At 46.9% G+C, this 17,127-nt stretch overlaps 1 protein-coding gene across 1 annotated transcript in view; it reads right to left on the bottom strand.

Moving 5' to 3' along the window:
* MRPS5 (mitochondrial ribosomal protein S5) overlaps window positions 1-17,127 on the bottom strand; it is a 428,043-nt gene that overhangs the window by 79,444 nt on the left and 331,472 nt on the right. The window lies entirely within an intron of this gene.

Below are 17,127 nucleotides of genomic sequence, written 5' to 3'. Positions count from 1 at the left end.
GCGAAAAGTGCTGTAGTGTGTACAAGTGCATGATAATTTTAACAATGCACGGTAATCTAATTATGAAGGCTTTTTGAGAATTGTCAATCAAACTGGTTTAATATTATTCTAAAGTGAAGGACAACTACAATGGTTCAGACACAAATTGCTATTAAAACAAATATTTGCAAAGCCAATGGGTCTGGTCTTTAATATGCGGCCGCAGAGCATTAGCATTTGTCAATAGTCATGGATGGGTCGGAGTCCATCTCAAAATGCTTTTCTCATACTTTGCTGTTAGCATACTTTTCCAAGATGACCTACTATTGAAAGTAACACATCAACCATCGTCAACCTGTAAACCGATGTTTGTAAACAAAAATCTAAGATAGCCACACACGCACAGCCCACGTCTTTGAACGTTTTTGACATATTTTTTATTTTTTTTTACTGTTTTAAGATGGCCGAAACATTTAGAAGCAATGTGTCCTCCAGCTGAGATCTACACAACAGCAACATAGCTTGCCAATACCTATTCGTTAAACATTGCAACATTAACCAACTACTGTTGCACAAAGCTAAGCAAGTGTTGAGAGGCACTGTGAAAACAGGATCACCTGGTTTGCTGTCTGTGCCAAGGCCTTGGAATCACTGGAGATCACAGTCTGTGGAGAGTGAAGGGCATGTGCGCAATAGCAAAATGAACATAGGAATGGGGTTTTCTGGTGCTGCAGTTGGCGTAATGGTGCCCTTGAAGCTTTTAGAGCAGCAGGACGACCTCCAATCAATATACATATGGGGCAAGGACTACCATGTTGTTTCAGAGAGAAACACCGTATTTTAAGACAGATGCTGCCGTTTTGTTAAGGGTTTCAGTAAAGACATTTATATTTTATGTATTATTTGTTCATGAAAAGATAACACTGAAGAAGGGCAGAGACGATGAGAAGCACAAAGCCGGATGTGACTACAGGCACTGTGCGGGGAATAGCAACAGCAGAGCTGCTTCTGGCTATTTATTACCTCATGTGTGGCATTACAGTAGTGGCGGCATTTTGCAACAGAACATACTAAATAAAAAAGAAGATTAGGGAGAAAGGCAATCTTTGTGTTTTTAGGGTGCTACAATACATTGACATAAACAAAAATGTGACAGATAAAAAAAAGTGTGATTAGGAAGCCCGATGTCGCTACAGCCTCTGTGACACCGGGTTACATAGCGCATTTCAGGCACTGCTTCTAGTGATGAATGAAATATCCAGTTGCTGGCTTCGCCTCTGTAAAGCCACTTTCGCACAGACTTCCTGGAAGCACCACCGCTCTGTGAAGTCCCTTAGAAGATGGTGTGCAGTGGATCATGTTGACCTCTAAAAGGGGCTACTTTTAAGGTAGATGGCTAGACTGAGTGCAAGCAAAATGCTGGCACTCACAGTGAAAGAAGCCAGCAGCTTAATTGGGCTGACCCATTACCATATGGTGTGGAGGGCAGAAAGAGTAAATATCAATTTAACAGACCAATAGATGAAGGCCACTGGTTAAAAGTCCCTGAAAGTATGTATATCATTCATCATATATTTTAAAAACCAATAGTCAGGAGAGAGACAAAGCCTAAATAACTGAAAGGCTGAACCCACCACCCCAGGAATGGGAGCACAGAGATGCCTGCTATTCAACTGGCTGGTGGAAGTAGGCATCACGGTGAGCCCATCTGAATTTGTTAGAATGCTTAAGAGTGTGGTTCAACCAAAATCTTTCCTTTGGCCATTATTGAAATGATGTTGAATAACACGCATCGGTAAATCAGTCTGTTGAGAAGTCTTAATCCTCACATCTTTAGCGTGGTATTCCTCTGAACTTGTAGCCTTTACTCCCCCATTTGTAGCTGAAGTCTTTTTTTGGCATTAGGATTCTGTGCCCTTTACCCCTGCTAATTAGTGCTAAAGTGCTTGTGTTCTCCCCTTAAACATGGTAACATTGCCCCACACCCAATTGGCACATTTAATGCACTTGTAAGTCTATAATACATACTACTGCCTGTACCCAGAGCCTGTAAATTAAATGCTATTAGTGGGCAGCAACACCAATTTTGTCACCAACTAAAGTAGCCCTTTAAAGCTTGTCCCAGACCTGCCACTGAAACCTGTAGTGCAGTTTTAAACTGACATTTCGACCTGGCAAAATAAACCTTTTGCCAGGCCTACACCTTTCTTTGTAATTATATAGGCCCTAACCACCCCTAGGGACAGGGTGCATGGTACTTAAAAAGTACGAAATATGGGTTTTTACATGTCATGGCAGTGAAAAACTCCTAAAGTCATTTTTCACTGTTGTAAGGCCTATTCCTCCAGAAGAGCAGTACTGGTTTGCCATAATACACTTAAGTGCTAAATTCAAATTGTGAGCAGATGGAGAAATTGTGTTCATATTCAAATGGATTGCAATTTAAAATCCTCTTTAATGGTAACGTCGGATTGTAAGTTACTAGTTTGAAAAGGCCACTTTTAGAAATTTGACATTTCCTGCTCAAACCAACTGTGTCTTTCAGCCAGTCAAGTAACTGGGAATGCCTCTGTTGTTGTGGTTTGTGTACTGCTTCCAGACAGTGAAACAAAGAAAGGTAGCTTATGTCTGAGGTAAAACGTCTTCCTGACATGCTGGCTGGGGAGGAGCTGTGCCCTGCCCTGATTACACTTCAAAGTGTCCTGTCTGCAACACACACAAGGGAACCAGACACCAGGCCTGCCCTTGCCTTTGCCACCCTAGAATATTCTGGGCCAGGACCAGAGGAAAGGGGGGAACTGGCCAGAACCAGTTTTGGGAGAAGGTTAGGGAATTCTTCCAACACAAAAGCTGGTACCAGGTATAAAAATGGGAACTTCAGAACCATCTACAGAAGACTGCTGGACCTGTGGAAGATTCAGAAGAAGGACTGCCCTCCTATCTGAAGAAGGAAGATTGGACCTGCTTGCCTCGAACCCAGGCTCCCTAGAAGTGATTCCAAGGGTCAGTTGGCTTACCTATTTGAGTTACCGGGACATAACAAGTTTCCTGAGGCCTTCCCTGCTTTTCAGCTCACCAGACCCGAATCGAACTGACATGGTCCCCTCGTCTGTCCTCTGTGAGAGTGAGTTCTGACCCTTCAAGTGCATTCCTCAAAGTCCTGGACCCTTGGCTGGAGTAAGAGTGTCCACCTCCCTGCTCAAATTAAAGTTTCACCAGATCCAAAGCAAACCAACGCAACACCTCACATCATACCACCTCACAACTCACGATCGAAGGCTTAACCAGAACTGGTGCAGCGTGCCGCAGACTGATGCAGGAACCCGCATCACAGCTCCTGATCAGCTGCTTCACAGAAACTGATGAACCACAAAACGACGAAGGACCTTGCAGTGCCGCAACCAAGGACAAAAAGTACAACTTCCAGTGGGGCAAACTCAGTTTTGTACCAGGCCCTCGCTCCTTTGCCACGGCCTGAGCCTGCGACTTTGAGCCAGTCCAGTGTGTTAATGTAACAAACCACAGTTGCTGCTTTGTGCCTAAAGCTCTAAAAATTCATATTTCTAGTTTCACTCATTGCAATTTTGTTGATTTGGTTTCATTTAATTTATAAAAAATTACACTTTTTTCTAAATTGATTTGGGATTTTTTGGTGTTGTATTTTCCAGTTATCACTGTTTGTGGGCTGCACAAACACTTTACACATTGCCTCCATGTTAAGCCTGACTGTAGAGGGTTAATGTGAGAAGTTGGCCTGGCATATGCTATCTCCTAGTTATAGGGGACACCTTGCACCAGTCCAATTCGACTCTTATTGATGATAGGTTTAAGACCACCTTTAAAGAAAGCTATCCTAGTGGTAGCTGTGGAGAGCAGCCTTCAGGCTAAGTCTTGAAGGAGTGTTAAGCTTATTGTTTTACCATAGATAACCTCTTGAATGACCAAATGAAAGAGTAGCTCACACAGATATATATATAAAATATATGTATTTATTCTAAACAGAATCCCACAAGTCTCTTTATGAGGCTGAGGCAAAGTTACAATTCAAACAATAAATAGCACTGGAATCATAGGGCCCCGGGGGGGGACCAAACCATATATTAAAAAAGTGGTATAAGAACCACGACAATTCTACAGACAATGCCTAGGGCATTTAGGATCGCTGGCCCCTTAAGAATTCACCCCAGGTTATGAGGAATGGGACCCACAGGAGGCACGTGCAGTGGAAATAGCTGCTATCGGGATCTCTATTAAAGCCTATGGAGAATGTTGCGGTTTGATTTAAACAGATTAAAGTCACTTCTAGCAGGAGTTCAAAGTTAAAACTTTAGAGTTAAGCTTTTGAGGAGCCCACTACCACGAGAGTACCGAGGTACCACTGTTAACCTGCCCCAGGGAAGCCGGGTGCATAGGTTGTTTTCGATGTCGGGTCGCGGGCTGATTTTCAATGGGAAAAGGTTCAAAACTGCTGCTAGCCAAAAGCGTCGATGATGCCGTGAAGATTGAAGTTGTAGATCTTGTAGACAAGAACCTGAAAGCAGAAGGGACAGAGTCTGGGTCACGGCACAGTGACCAGGGAGCTCAAAGGAAAGAGCCCTTCAATGTCGGGTGCTTCAAGTGGAAAGAGGTGTAGCTTGGATCTGCAGCCACGGGCTCCGGGAGGCTTCAAGGAAGGCCAGCTTCGGGAGGGCGACTGTCCCACGTCGGATGAGGGTCGCTGCGGTGTTAGTGTCCGGATTGAATCCACTAAGCCTTGGCAACCGCAACCCACGCAAGATGAACAAATCAGCTACTGGTGCAGACCCACGAGGTCTGTGAGAGGTCTCCTTTGGAGAGACTGTAGAGCAGGCCTGGAGCAACCAGGGGAACTCTTAAATGTTGAGATTGTCCTCTGCTAGGGCCCACAAGTCGAGAGACAAGGGACCGCGGAAGGCAGCAAAATGGAGTGCGTAAAAGGGAGCCCACGGGCCACTGGAGGGGGCGAGGGCGCTGATCTTTGGCACAAATGCTGCTTGGTGGTTGGCTCAATAATGGGCCAAAGCACAACTTCCCCACTGGTCAGGGTCGTGTGCTATGCAAGAGGTGGCCGGTGTCCTGGTGTATTGGGAATCTCGGCACCCACGCGGTCCACGGTGCTCAGCCTTGCTGAGCACACTCACTGGCCTCTGGAATGCTCAGGAAACCCACCTCAAGGTTGCTGGGAGTTGACGAAGTCCGTAGGAGCAGCGAAGTTCCAACTGGGTCACTTGCAGTGTTTCAGGTGCCTGCCAAGCAGGGGGGTAACTCCTTTACCCCAAGGGAGATTTCTTCAGTCAGCTGGGCAGCAGCTCGTCGAAGGTCAAGTCTGTGAAGACCAAGATTAATCTGAGGCTCTGGGGCCACGTTATTCACCTTTATCCCCAAGATTAGGGGAGTGTCCAGAGTAGTGTCCACCAATGAGAGGTGGGGAGGGAAAGGGTGGCTACACCCTCTCCCCTTTGTGTGTATCCCGCCTGGGCGATGGGCAGGATGCCCCTGAACCGGTTCCAGGCGGTGTATGCAGAATGTAGGCGCTGTAGCTGCCTACGTGCAACTCTGAAAGGCCACATATGGTGCACCCACCCTGTTCCAATCCACATATCCTGTCTGGGGAGATGCTCGCACCTCCCTGCCACAGGAGCCCTATTGTCCAGCTGGCGAGGCTGGGATTTTCCCCAGCAACAGCCAGCCAGAGTCGTGTGGGTGGCGGGTAGTAGCCCTTTTGTACTACGTGTGCACTTTTAAATTGGTGTCTGAATTCTGCCGCTTTTCCCATATCGTCCTTCTAGCAGGGGGGAATCGTGCCCTCATGCCCATGGCTGGACTGGGGGTAGGATTCCTACATGTTTGACACCAAACACGATATGGTTCTGTGTAGCCATTCTCAAGTTATCACGCTATCGTGATAGACTTATAATGTGGTTAAGAGTATATGGTATGGCTACACTACAAACAACCCAGCAATGATTTTACGAATGTTGCAGAGAGGCCCTACTCATGTAGGGGTCCCCCCTCACACATACCTGAGCACACTGCCTTGTAGAATTAGCAAGGCCTGCTATAGGGGTGACCTATGAGAGTATATGTGTTGTAATGGGGTGGGATATAGGGTACCTATATCCCTGTAAGGGGTGCTAGCACCACCTTACCCAGACTACAGTAGTGGTCTGGTGGTGTCAGTTTGTATGGCTGTCCCAGGGTGGCACAATAAGTGCTGCAGCCCTGGTAGGCCTACTGAGGGACCCATGCCCTGGGTACCTAGGGTACCATCTACAAGGGACTGTCAGGGCATCCTCAGTATCCAATTGGTTTGTACCTAGGGTACTCACATCGTTTAACAGAGGAAGCAGATAGGCTGGGGTCCTGGATAGCAGGGCCACAGCCTGGCTAGAGTCATAAAACAGTCAAAACATCAGCAAAAAGTTGGGGGCAACTATGCAGTCGATGCCACTCTCCTACAGTTAATCAAAGGTTAATTTAGTGGCTTTTGAGGTTCACTGTGGGAAGGATTGTGTTTATTATTTGAGTGGGACATCCTCCTCTCTGAACTAATAACCCGATTTATTGCAAGAAAGATTAACTGGTTGCTTCAATTTTTTTTCATATAGATATTTTATTGATGTTCCATTCATTCAAATCATTACATCACAACACGTATAATTGTGATTAAAAATCATTACATCGAGCAGAGTAACTAAACATAATATTCAATTAATTAAAAATCATTAAACCGAGCACAGTAACTAAACATAACATTCAATTAATTAAAATAATTACATCACAGCACCTATAATTATACTTAAATTCATTACCTAAAGCTAAACCTGGGCATCACCATAGATTATATTCTTCCGCACTCCCCCAGCGAACCCCTAAATGTGCGTTACTGCCTTGATCTTACCGGGCCCCTGTGGGTAACAGTTCCGCAATAGCCACCCAGGTCGAAAGTGCTTCATACGAAGTGCTGTGTGTGATAAGGCAGTGCCTCTGGGTGTTGCCTGACTTATGTTGTATTATCCTCCAATAAGGCAATTTCTATGCCGGCACCCAATAGTTGTAGTAGTTTGTAAAATAGATTGGTAAAACCATTAAAATCTGCGATTATCAAAAAAACTTTCAAAATGTGCAAATACTATAAGCAATAATAAAGCAATAAGTGCATAGCAGCTCTTACCAAAAGGGACAGTTCTAATGGTACAGTTCCAGTTGCCAGGATGTGCCGTCTGTGCATTACGGAACAGGTGAAGAATCACCTGGCAAACCTAATTCTGAACGCAGATGATATTGGCTCCAGAGCGATGTCTCCCACTGTCAAGCAAGTGGCAATGCTTGTTAGAAATGGGGGTCTCTAGTTTGCAAGGGTTTGCACATTTGTCCAAGTAGGGACCCTTCTTTCTAGTCAAGATAAGGGAGTTACACTCCTAAAATAACCCCTGCTCACCCCTTTGGTAGCTGGGCATGAGCAGTCAGGCTTATCGTAGGGGCAGTGTGTAAAGCATTTGCACATAACCAACAGTAGCACAGTGAAAGCAATACAAACGGAGACCACACCGGTTTAGAAAAATATCAAATTTTTTTATATACTGAAGGCAAGACCAAAAACATTAAAAATCCACAATACAGTACTTCAGAAATCTTCAGTTATCAAATGAACTTGAACTAAAGTTCCTTGAAGTCGATAGCTCCGCCTGGGGTTAACACAGCGTTGTGAACAAACAAATCTAAACAGTTCTGGCTGACCGCGGCGTCGAGGGCCAGCTACGGTGTTGGGAAGACCTGCAAAACAGTACCTTTAGTAATGCAGGGAGTCTGCAACCTCTTGTTGAGCTCAGAAAGCATAAGGTCAACATACCCAATAATACAAAGTGGGTATAGTCAAACAAATAAATTATCCACATCCTATTCACCTAAGAGATGACAAACAGAGCACATGGAACCATGCCACACAGAAAGCAACCCACTACCCAGCAGTAAACCCTATGGGTCAACATGGTCAATCTTCACTTTTCAACACATTCACGACGATGCAAATATCCCTGATCTGTTCCTTTGACAAGATTTGATACAACTTTTCTAAGAGCACAGGTCAATTTTAGAATAAGCGGTCGAAGACCATCCTTGATACGCCTTCAACCTAATCAACTGCTTCCAAGAAACCAGTTTCTTGATGATTAGAAAAAAAACTATCAACTCAACCTAGGGATAAAATACATTCTGATACATGACAGCGAAGCTAGCCTGGAATGAGCTCTTGTCCAAACCTGGCCTAGACTTTTCTAAAACTCACCGTGTGACACTGGACTCAGACCATTTCTGAATCAAGAGAAAGAGCGAGAGAGAAAGAAAAAGAAACAAAGACAGACAGAGAGAAAGAAAGAAAGCGCGAAAGAGAGAAAGAAAGAGCGAAAGAGAGCGAGAAAGAAAGAGAGAGAGGGACAAAGAGAGCAAGGGATCGAGAGAAAGAGAAACGGAAAGAGAAAGAAAGAGTGAAAGAGAGAAAGAACGAGAGAAAGAAAAAGAAAGAGCAAGAAAGAGCGAAAGAGCGAGAAAGAAAGAGCGAGAAAGCAAGAGAGAAAGAAAGAGGCAACGAGAGAGAGAACGAGAGAGAGAAAGAGCAAGAGAGAGAAAGAAAGAGCGAGAGAGCGAAAGAGCAAGAGAGAAAGAGCAATAAAGAGCGAAAGAGAGAGCGAGAAAGAAAGAAACGAAGAGAGCGAAAGAGAAAGAAAAAAAGAGAGAGAAAGAGAGCGAAAAAAGAGAGAGATATTAGACCCCAAACTACTTTGATGCCTCATGGGCAACGCCCTACATGCTGCCCCTTCCTCGCTGGTGGCAGCTGATTTATTGATTATGTAGTGCCCAGATGCTGCACCGATGGGGGTGTCTTCTGGGGTCCCCGTGTAAACATAAGATTGTAGGCGCAGCCCTATAACTGTGAAACCTTCATGGGGTGCCCCCAGGCTAGAAGAACCTTATCTACAGCTCCTTGTATGGCTAAGCGGGTGATCCACAAGCAGGACCCACTTTTCTACCGTTAAAATGGCCGTTCTGTTACCAAATGTGGATAGCCAGAGAGAGAATGGCACCATTGTAGACCACCTCCCCCTTACATAACTAAAAAAACAGAAAGAAAGGAAAAACACTCGATGGGGTGGGTGAGCGGACTTGCAAACCTCAGAACACGTTCCCGAACAAACGAAGGATAACGAGCCACCACTTGGCATTCAGAATGCCCATAAAAACGTGGCTATCAGCATAAACAAACACCGATTGGATTAAACTACCTCACAGTCTCCTTTTGTGTATTCCTCAATACTACTGCACGGCAACATGACTCCGCTAAGCACGATTCGAGCATCAAGCCCATATCGCATTTCTAAACGTTGTACCTCACCCAGTATTCACAATGTAGTCTAAGTCACAGCCATGAGCCCTCTAAACCATGACTTCTGAGGAGAGCCCGGGAACTCGAGACTAATCAAAGTGCACCGGTACCACACCAGCGGTAGGAAGCGACATACAACAAACGAGTAGCTACTTGACTAAAGAGTAAGCACGTTGTGCCTCGTTCGTGTTAAGAAAGCGCTATATTACTACCAATAGTGTATGTGTGTGTGTGTGGGTGTATGGGTGTGTGTGGGTGTGTGTATGTATATATATATATTTTGTTTTTTATAGCGCGATCTAGACCCGAGAAATCGGGTATCAGAGCGATTTACATGAACACCAGTTTCGTTACAGATAGACACATTCATTTTTGTTATGCACGGGGAGATTAAGTGATTTGCCCAGAATCACAGGATGTTGAGCGTCGTTGCCCCAGCTTCAAGGTCGACAGCTCTAGACGTAAGGCTATATCATCTCCCCATTCTTATTATTTGCGTTACATGTTAAAGGATTACATTAGAATACTTTAGTAACTGTTCAGTACACAACCGCGCAATTAAACACAATTGAATGCAGAACTCGTGTAGAATATGTTTAGGATTCCTGCACGTAGGTATCTAACTGAATGAGGTTGACCATGCGCCTTCTGCCCGGACGATGGCAGTGTTGGCCCGCTAAAGGTCTCCACATATCACCATTCAGATAACATTGTCCTTGTCAGCTGTTTCTGAACAGCTCTGAAGGGAAATGCATTCAGTCAACCATTAAAACCGCATTCCTCTTTCACTCTGAAAGGCCTTTCTAGCCTGCGATCCTGCAGTCACAGAGGCTGTTATCACTTCAGCGCTGCTCTTTGCCAATGATGGTTAATCAAGGGTGGGATTTGCTTCCATTATTTAAGTCCTTTGTCCTGCTTCACTACAATCAAGTGCACGTGGGCTGCTAGAGGGAATGTCTCCTAACTGTGCCTTCTTAGTTATCACGGCGTTAATCTAGGGACTCAAACGTACTTTCTTTGATTTGTTTTACATCTTCAAGAGTGCCTCCTACGTAGTACGTGTTAACGATAATAGCAGCAGAAGCGTGCCCCGCATTCTAACAAGATACTTACCAATGGACTGCGGTTCCGCATCTGCGTCAGCTCGCCACAGCGTAAGGCGTAAGCCAAGGCGTGCTATCTACAGCAGTTATTACTATCAACTGCAGGAGGATACCCTTAAACTCAGTAGAGACCAGGGCGGATAATATGGAACATACGACGTCTCTATCGGTGTTATTTAGTTGACAATTTGTAGAAGATTATGCACAAGATAAGTGGCAAAAAAGGGACTTTTTTTAAGAAAAGGAGAAGGGAGACAAGAAATCAAACAAAATTTTAATGTGCAAATTCGTTTTCATATAATTAATAGATGAGTCGGAACAAAAAGCACTTTGTTACATTAAATGTCATGTAACCTGTTACAAAACTGTGCACAAGTGCTTGTGTCAAGGTGAACGGCGCAAGTCACAAGTGAGAGGGTATATACAGCAGGAGAGCGGCACAGAAAAACAATAATATATACAATGGACTCAAGTTGGTGCCCATACATGTGATACTACAAAAATAAACAAAATTCGTATTTTGGAACTACGAGGACGGCGCCTTGAGTTGCGCTGCAGGGTCAACAGCGTTTCAGCCTGTAATGATTTTAGGCCATCATCAGGACCAGGTTACACATTTATGAAAGTGCTCTATAGGTAGAGAATAGAATGAATCAAAAATAGACAGCAGGGAGCATGAAAAAGAGACATCAGGGTCTCAAGAAAAGCTGCACCAGAGAATGATAGAGTTAAAGGGGTGAGCCATCATGGGACTGAGGTCAGGAGAAAAATTGACTCGTGATGCCCTTGTGTCAGGACAAAAGTGCTAATAGACAAGAGACTATACTGCGTAGGCTCAAAGGGTAATAACGAGGCATGGAGCTAGTGGTGTTTAAGTTGACCAGGTTATGAACACCCATGCGCAGTAGGAGGGGTAACTGACCATGCTGATAAGTCAAGGTAAGTTCTGCAGGTCTGCTGTCAAATTGCATAGAAACTGGAGAAGGGGATGTCCACGGCTACGTCGGGGATATCGGGGATTGAGTCTCGTGGAATCGCATGCAAACTGTGGACAAACAACCCAGGAATAGTATCAGAGCTAAATGAGGGTTGTGTGATGCGAAAAGACAGGGGCCACGTGAAATAAGAGACTCACATAAGGTCGAACGATCACTCGGATGGTCTCAGTCAATTGAAGGTGGGGGAGTGAACGTGTGGTTAGAAATCACATCCTGTATAATTGAATGGTGTGAAACATGAAAAGGGAAACAGGCGTTAAGAGGAACGGGGCACGGGGAGCCATCAACGGGTTAGGAAAAGTTCCTGAATGCAATTCAGAGAATCAGGAAACGTACTTTATTCACAGTGTGTAGATCGGAGACCGTAGTGAATGCTGACATCTACAGCAGTTAAACATGGGTCTGGAGTATCAGATGCACCAGAGTCCCAGGCTATCCGCTCCCCCGTGGTACAGGTGAGCGCCGCGGCAACTTAGAGTAGTCCTCAGGTAGAATAGACATCACAGTTGGTCAAGGCAGACGGCCAAGCATGGGCGATACGCGCATTACTCTTCATGCGACACTCCAGGACCCTCCACCTCCCTGCGCATGCATAGTCAGAGACCTAGCCATAATGCAGCAATTAGGCGGCCCATACCATGTGGTGCAATATATGACACAGTGTATCCCAGTTATGTCTCCCTAATTTGTTCCAGTTTACATAATTAGCTGACACTTACCACTACTTTTAGCATAGGGCTGACAATGAGAGCAAAGGCCAACTTCCAGTACAGATCGCAAACTACCTTGCATTAACACAGAATTCGCCTCACCTATCGATCCACATCCACTTTACCAATTCCAGAACCGTTCAGGGGGACCCTCAATATGATGTAATTCTATTTCATGACAAGAAGTTAAATGGATGACATACATTCTAAATGATACTGATGCTAATGTACTGTACATTTTCAAAAATGTCAATAAAAATGAATGTTAAAAAAAAAAAATACATGGGTCTGGGGACTGAAGATATTTCTTGTTCTTGCTGATTCCACACACCGTCTCAAACAGGGGTAACACGTGTATGGAAAGCAGCTGCTATCCCAGGCTGCCCCTTATGACCGGTTACTTACCGGTAACGTTCATTACTCGGAGTCGTAGACCTCCCAGTCACAGTCATTACCTCATGAGCAATGGATCCTCCCTCATAACTTCCAAGCAAAACTCTCTTAGCCCATCCCTACCCTCCAGGCCACTCCCACATCCTGCAGCTCATAACCCCTGACCCACGTTAGCACATCCTGTAACCCCAAGAACAAGAAGCTGAACAGGGAGGGAGGGATGGGAACCAGGATTGTGTTGGGGAGATCTACGACTCGGAGTAATGAATATTACCGGTAAGTAACCGGTCATTACCTCCTTGTCAGACCTCCCCGTCACAGTCATTACCTCATGAGCAGATACCAAAGCAAGAATTGGCTTCACCATAGAGCAGAAATCAAACTTTATTAGCACAAGCAGAAATTCACACCACCTGAACAGAACGCAGCACTGCGTCCCCAAACCCAGCAGACTCCAGCCCACTCACCACCAAACGGTAATGGGACATAAAGGTGTGAGGAGCACTCCAAGTAGCAGCCTTGCAAATCTCAGCCATCGACGGGCCCTGAAAACAAGCCCAGGAAGCAGGCACACCCGAGTCGATCTCCCTTGCACCAAACCCAGGCAGCAGCATCCCACTAGCCTCATACACGTCCCCACAGCCCACCTCGGCCATCGGCTGAGAGTCGCACCAGTAGGCTTCAGACCCTGAAACGCCAGGCCAAAGGTCACAAAAAGGAATCCACCTTATGAAAAGGCTTAGTATGAACCAAGTACACTTCAAGAGCCTGCTTAACGTCCAAACAGGCAGCGGTACCCCACCCTCCGAAAGAGGATCAAGACAGAACACAGGCAGAACCAGATCCTACGAGCAGTGAAATGAGGAAGGGACCTTGGGAACAAAGGAAAAATCAGGCTGGAGAATGACTCAATCTGAGATAAAAACGCAAAAAGGGCTCAGAACAAAGCAAGTAGCCCAACTCCCCAACTCTCTGGGTCGAGGTAATAGCGACAAGAAAAACCACCTTGATCGTCGAAAATGCAAAGGCACCTCCCCCAGAGGCTCAAAGGGAGCAGACTGTAAAGCCCGCAGCACTAACGGAAGATCCCAACCAGGCGCAAAGGACTTAACCATGGGTTTTTTGAGGCAACAACTCCTCAGCAACCTGGACACCAAAGGAACAACAGGATCACAGGCCTGACCCCGAAAGGCCCTCACCACCACCCACTAAGCCCCCAAGGAGGACACAGCCAGACCCAAGTTGGAGCCATCCTTCAGATAATCCAAGATACGCACCCGATCCGTCTCCATAGCAGACCAGCCCTGATCCGCACACCAACCCTGAAAAGACACCCAATGCCGAGCATAGGACTTAAGAGTCGAAGGACGCCAGGGCTGCTGGATAAACTGAGCCACTGCAGGAGAACACCCCATAGCCACGAGGTTCATCCTGTCAACAGCCAATCCGCAAGATGCAAGTGGACAAGACAGCCCCGGGACAGAGGAGGATATGACAGGGGACAAGGAACTACTGTCAACAGCCAGCAGGGGCGCACCGCCAACTTCAACAACAGAGGGAACCAAGACCTCCGGTTCCAAGCAGGCGCCACCAGAATTACAGAAGCATGATCCAACTTGATCTTCAGCAGGACCCTCGGAAGCAAGGCAATCGGAGGAAAGGCATACATCAAGCCCCCCTCCCACCGCAAGGACAGCGCATCCACTCTCCAAACCGAGTCTGACCGAACCAGAGACCAACGCCGCTCCCTGAAGGCGTTTTCCGGGGCAGCAAACCGGTCCACCAATGGGACCCAAACCTCCCCATCAGCCCCCCAAACACCTCCAGCGTCACGCACCAGCGACAGGGAGGGAAACAACCTGCTCAAGCGATCCGCCGCAGAGTTAAAACCCCCCAGCAGATGCAACGCCCTCAGAGACAACAAGTTGAATTCTGCTCACCGGCAAATCTGCCGCGCTAACAAGTTGAGGGAAGCCAGCTTCGCACTCCCCTGGTGGTTGACATAACACACCACCACCGTGTTGTCTGTCCTCACCAGCACATCCCGCTGTAGGACCCAAGGAAGAAAATGAGTCAAGGACAACTGCCCTGCCTTCAACTCCCTCCAATTTGAAGACATCTCTGCTTTCTGGATTGACCAGATCCCCTGAACAGACTCCTGGACCTATACAGCCCCCCAACCCAGCTCACTAGCATCCGTAGTCCGCACCAACCGCTCCTGGGACACAAAGGGAGAGCCCTGCAAGAGGTTCTGATACTCCTGCCACCTGGACAATTCCCGGGACATTTCCACCCCTCCCCCCCCAAATCAACTGCTCGTAATTCCGAGACCCCGGACTCCAATGCCCCAGAATATGATTCACCAGAGGATACAAGTGCAACTGGGCCCAAGGAACAATCATCATGGTAGCAGACATCAACCCCTGAACCCGTAACCACTGCTGAGCTGTGGAAGAAGGGGAGACCAACACCTTTCTCAGCTCATGCACCAGAGTCAGTCTGCGAGGCTCCAACAGGAAAACCTTCCCTAGTTTGGTGTTGAAGACCCCTCCCCCAAAGAACAGCAGTTCCTGAGTGGGGCACAGATGGGACTTCTCCAAGTTCAGAATCCATCCGAACTACTGCAGGAGCCAGCAGACCTACCGGGTATGTTATTGAGCCTGAAGGAAAGATGAGGAAGAGATCAACCAGTCACCCAAGTAAGGAAACATCTGGATCCCTTGAGCATGCAACAACTACACCAAGGGCACTAATGCCTTAGTAAACACCCTAGGTGAGGCAGAGAGACCAAAGAGCAATACCTGAAAATGGTAATGATCGACGCCCACACAGAACCGCAGAAACCTCTGGGATGCCACGTGCACCGGCACATGAAAGTAGGTGTCCCTGAGAGCCAGAGAAGCCAGGAAATCCCCCACGGACAGGAAGGGCAGAAACATCTTCTGTAGAGACATCATTTTGAAGGACCGATGAGGGATGCACAAATTCACTGCCTTCAGATCCAGAACAGAACGGAAGTCCCCATTGGGTTTTTGGATCAGAAACAGGATCGAGTAAACCCCTGAATCTGCTGAATCATAGGCACCTTCACCACAGCCCATTTGGAAACAAGGTCCTGAACACCCCAAAAGAGACAGACACTTGACCGGAGATCTGAGAATAGGGGTAGCCCGGAACACATCCCCTGGCTGTTTCCCCAATTCTATCTGACATCCCAGTCTGACAATCCGCAGGACCCACTGATCCCAGACAAACTCCTCCCAGACCAGAAAAAAAGACCTGCGGCGACCCCCAACCGGAGCCCCTTCCAAACCCCTTCCATAGTCGTGATTTGGAAGGACCCGCAGAACTGGAGTTACCCTGCTGACCCTGGGACTTATGGATTGAAATGCTGGACCAAAAGCCTGTTTATAACCAGCAAACTTCCCTTTCTGCAAACAGCGGACCGGAGCCAGCAACATTTTGTCCTCCGCCATCTTTTTAATCAAAGTCTCCAACGGATCCCCAAACAGTATCGAGCCCGTGAAAGGAATCCTCATGAGAGCAGTTTTCTGCGTCGCCTCCGCTTTACAAGGTTTAAGTCATAACTGTCTCCTAGCCGACACCGAGGCCCCAGCCGCCGCACTTAAGGGAATCAAAGGACAAGTCAGCCAGGAAACGCAATTGCTGCTCCAACATTGTCAAAGACTCAGAGGGATCCTCATCCTGTAACAGCTGTTCTGAAATACCCAGACAGTCCTTCAGAAGAGACTGCACCAGATAGCTAGTGTAAGCAGCAGAACGAACCACAAGGTTGGAAGCAGCAAAGGACCTTTTTAAAGCCCCTAAAACCCTCCTGACCCCAGGATCAGAGGGAACCACATCCTCAGAAACCACCAGGCTCTGAGACGCCACTCCCACCAGCAAGGAATCCACCTTCACCACCAACGGTAACTCCTCTGAGAACCCCTGCAAAGAATATCTTTTAGCCGGAAACCGGAGAAAGGTATGCTTGTCAATATCCTTCCATTGCCCCTCCAGCACATTTCTCACTGATTTATGAATAGGAATGCACTCAGGCTCCCTTCTCTGATAATTGGTGAAAAAGTCCTCTGACTCATCACCTTGCGAGGAATCAGGGAACCCCAAATTTTCCAACACATGTTGCAGTATACTGTGAAGGTCAGCCCCTTGGACAAAACGACCCTTCACCTCCTTATCCGACTCTTCATCAGGATCACGGACTGCTAGGGCATCTAACATCTGCCTTTCAAGCCCCTTTGATTCCCTGGCCAGAAAGGCCGCAGCCACCGCAGCTTCAATAATTTACTGCACATCAGACAAGGAAGGCGCAGTGGAAGGCCCAGCAACCAGAATCTTCTTCTGCTGGAGCCCACTCATCTCTGACCGTCTCCCATCCACGATGAACTATGGTTAGAGGAGCACACACCCTCGTATATATACACACACCAATCAACAAACGACCCTGTAAGCCAATCTGAGGAAGCCCATATAGCACTCAGCCAATCCCAACAGGCCAGGAAGCCAACACAGAAGACAGCCAA

The sequence above is a fragment of the Triturus cristatus genome, chromosome 6 (genome assembly GCF_964204655.1).
Source record: "Triturus cristatus chromosome 6, aTriCri1.1, whole genome shotgun sequence".
NCBI classification, from domain to species: Eukaryota; Metazoa; Chordata; class Amphibia; order Caudata; family Salamandridae; genus Triturus; species Triturus cristatus.
Note: the sequence above shows the minus strand (reverse complement) of the source record. Positions and strands in the feature narration are given on the sequence as shown.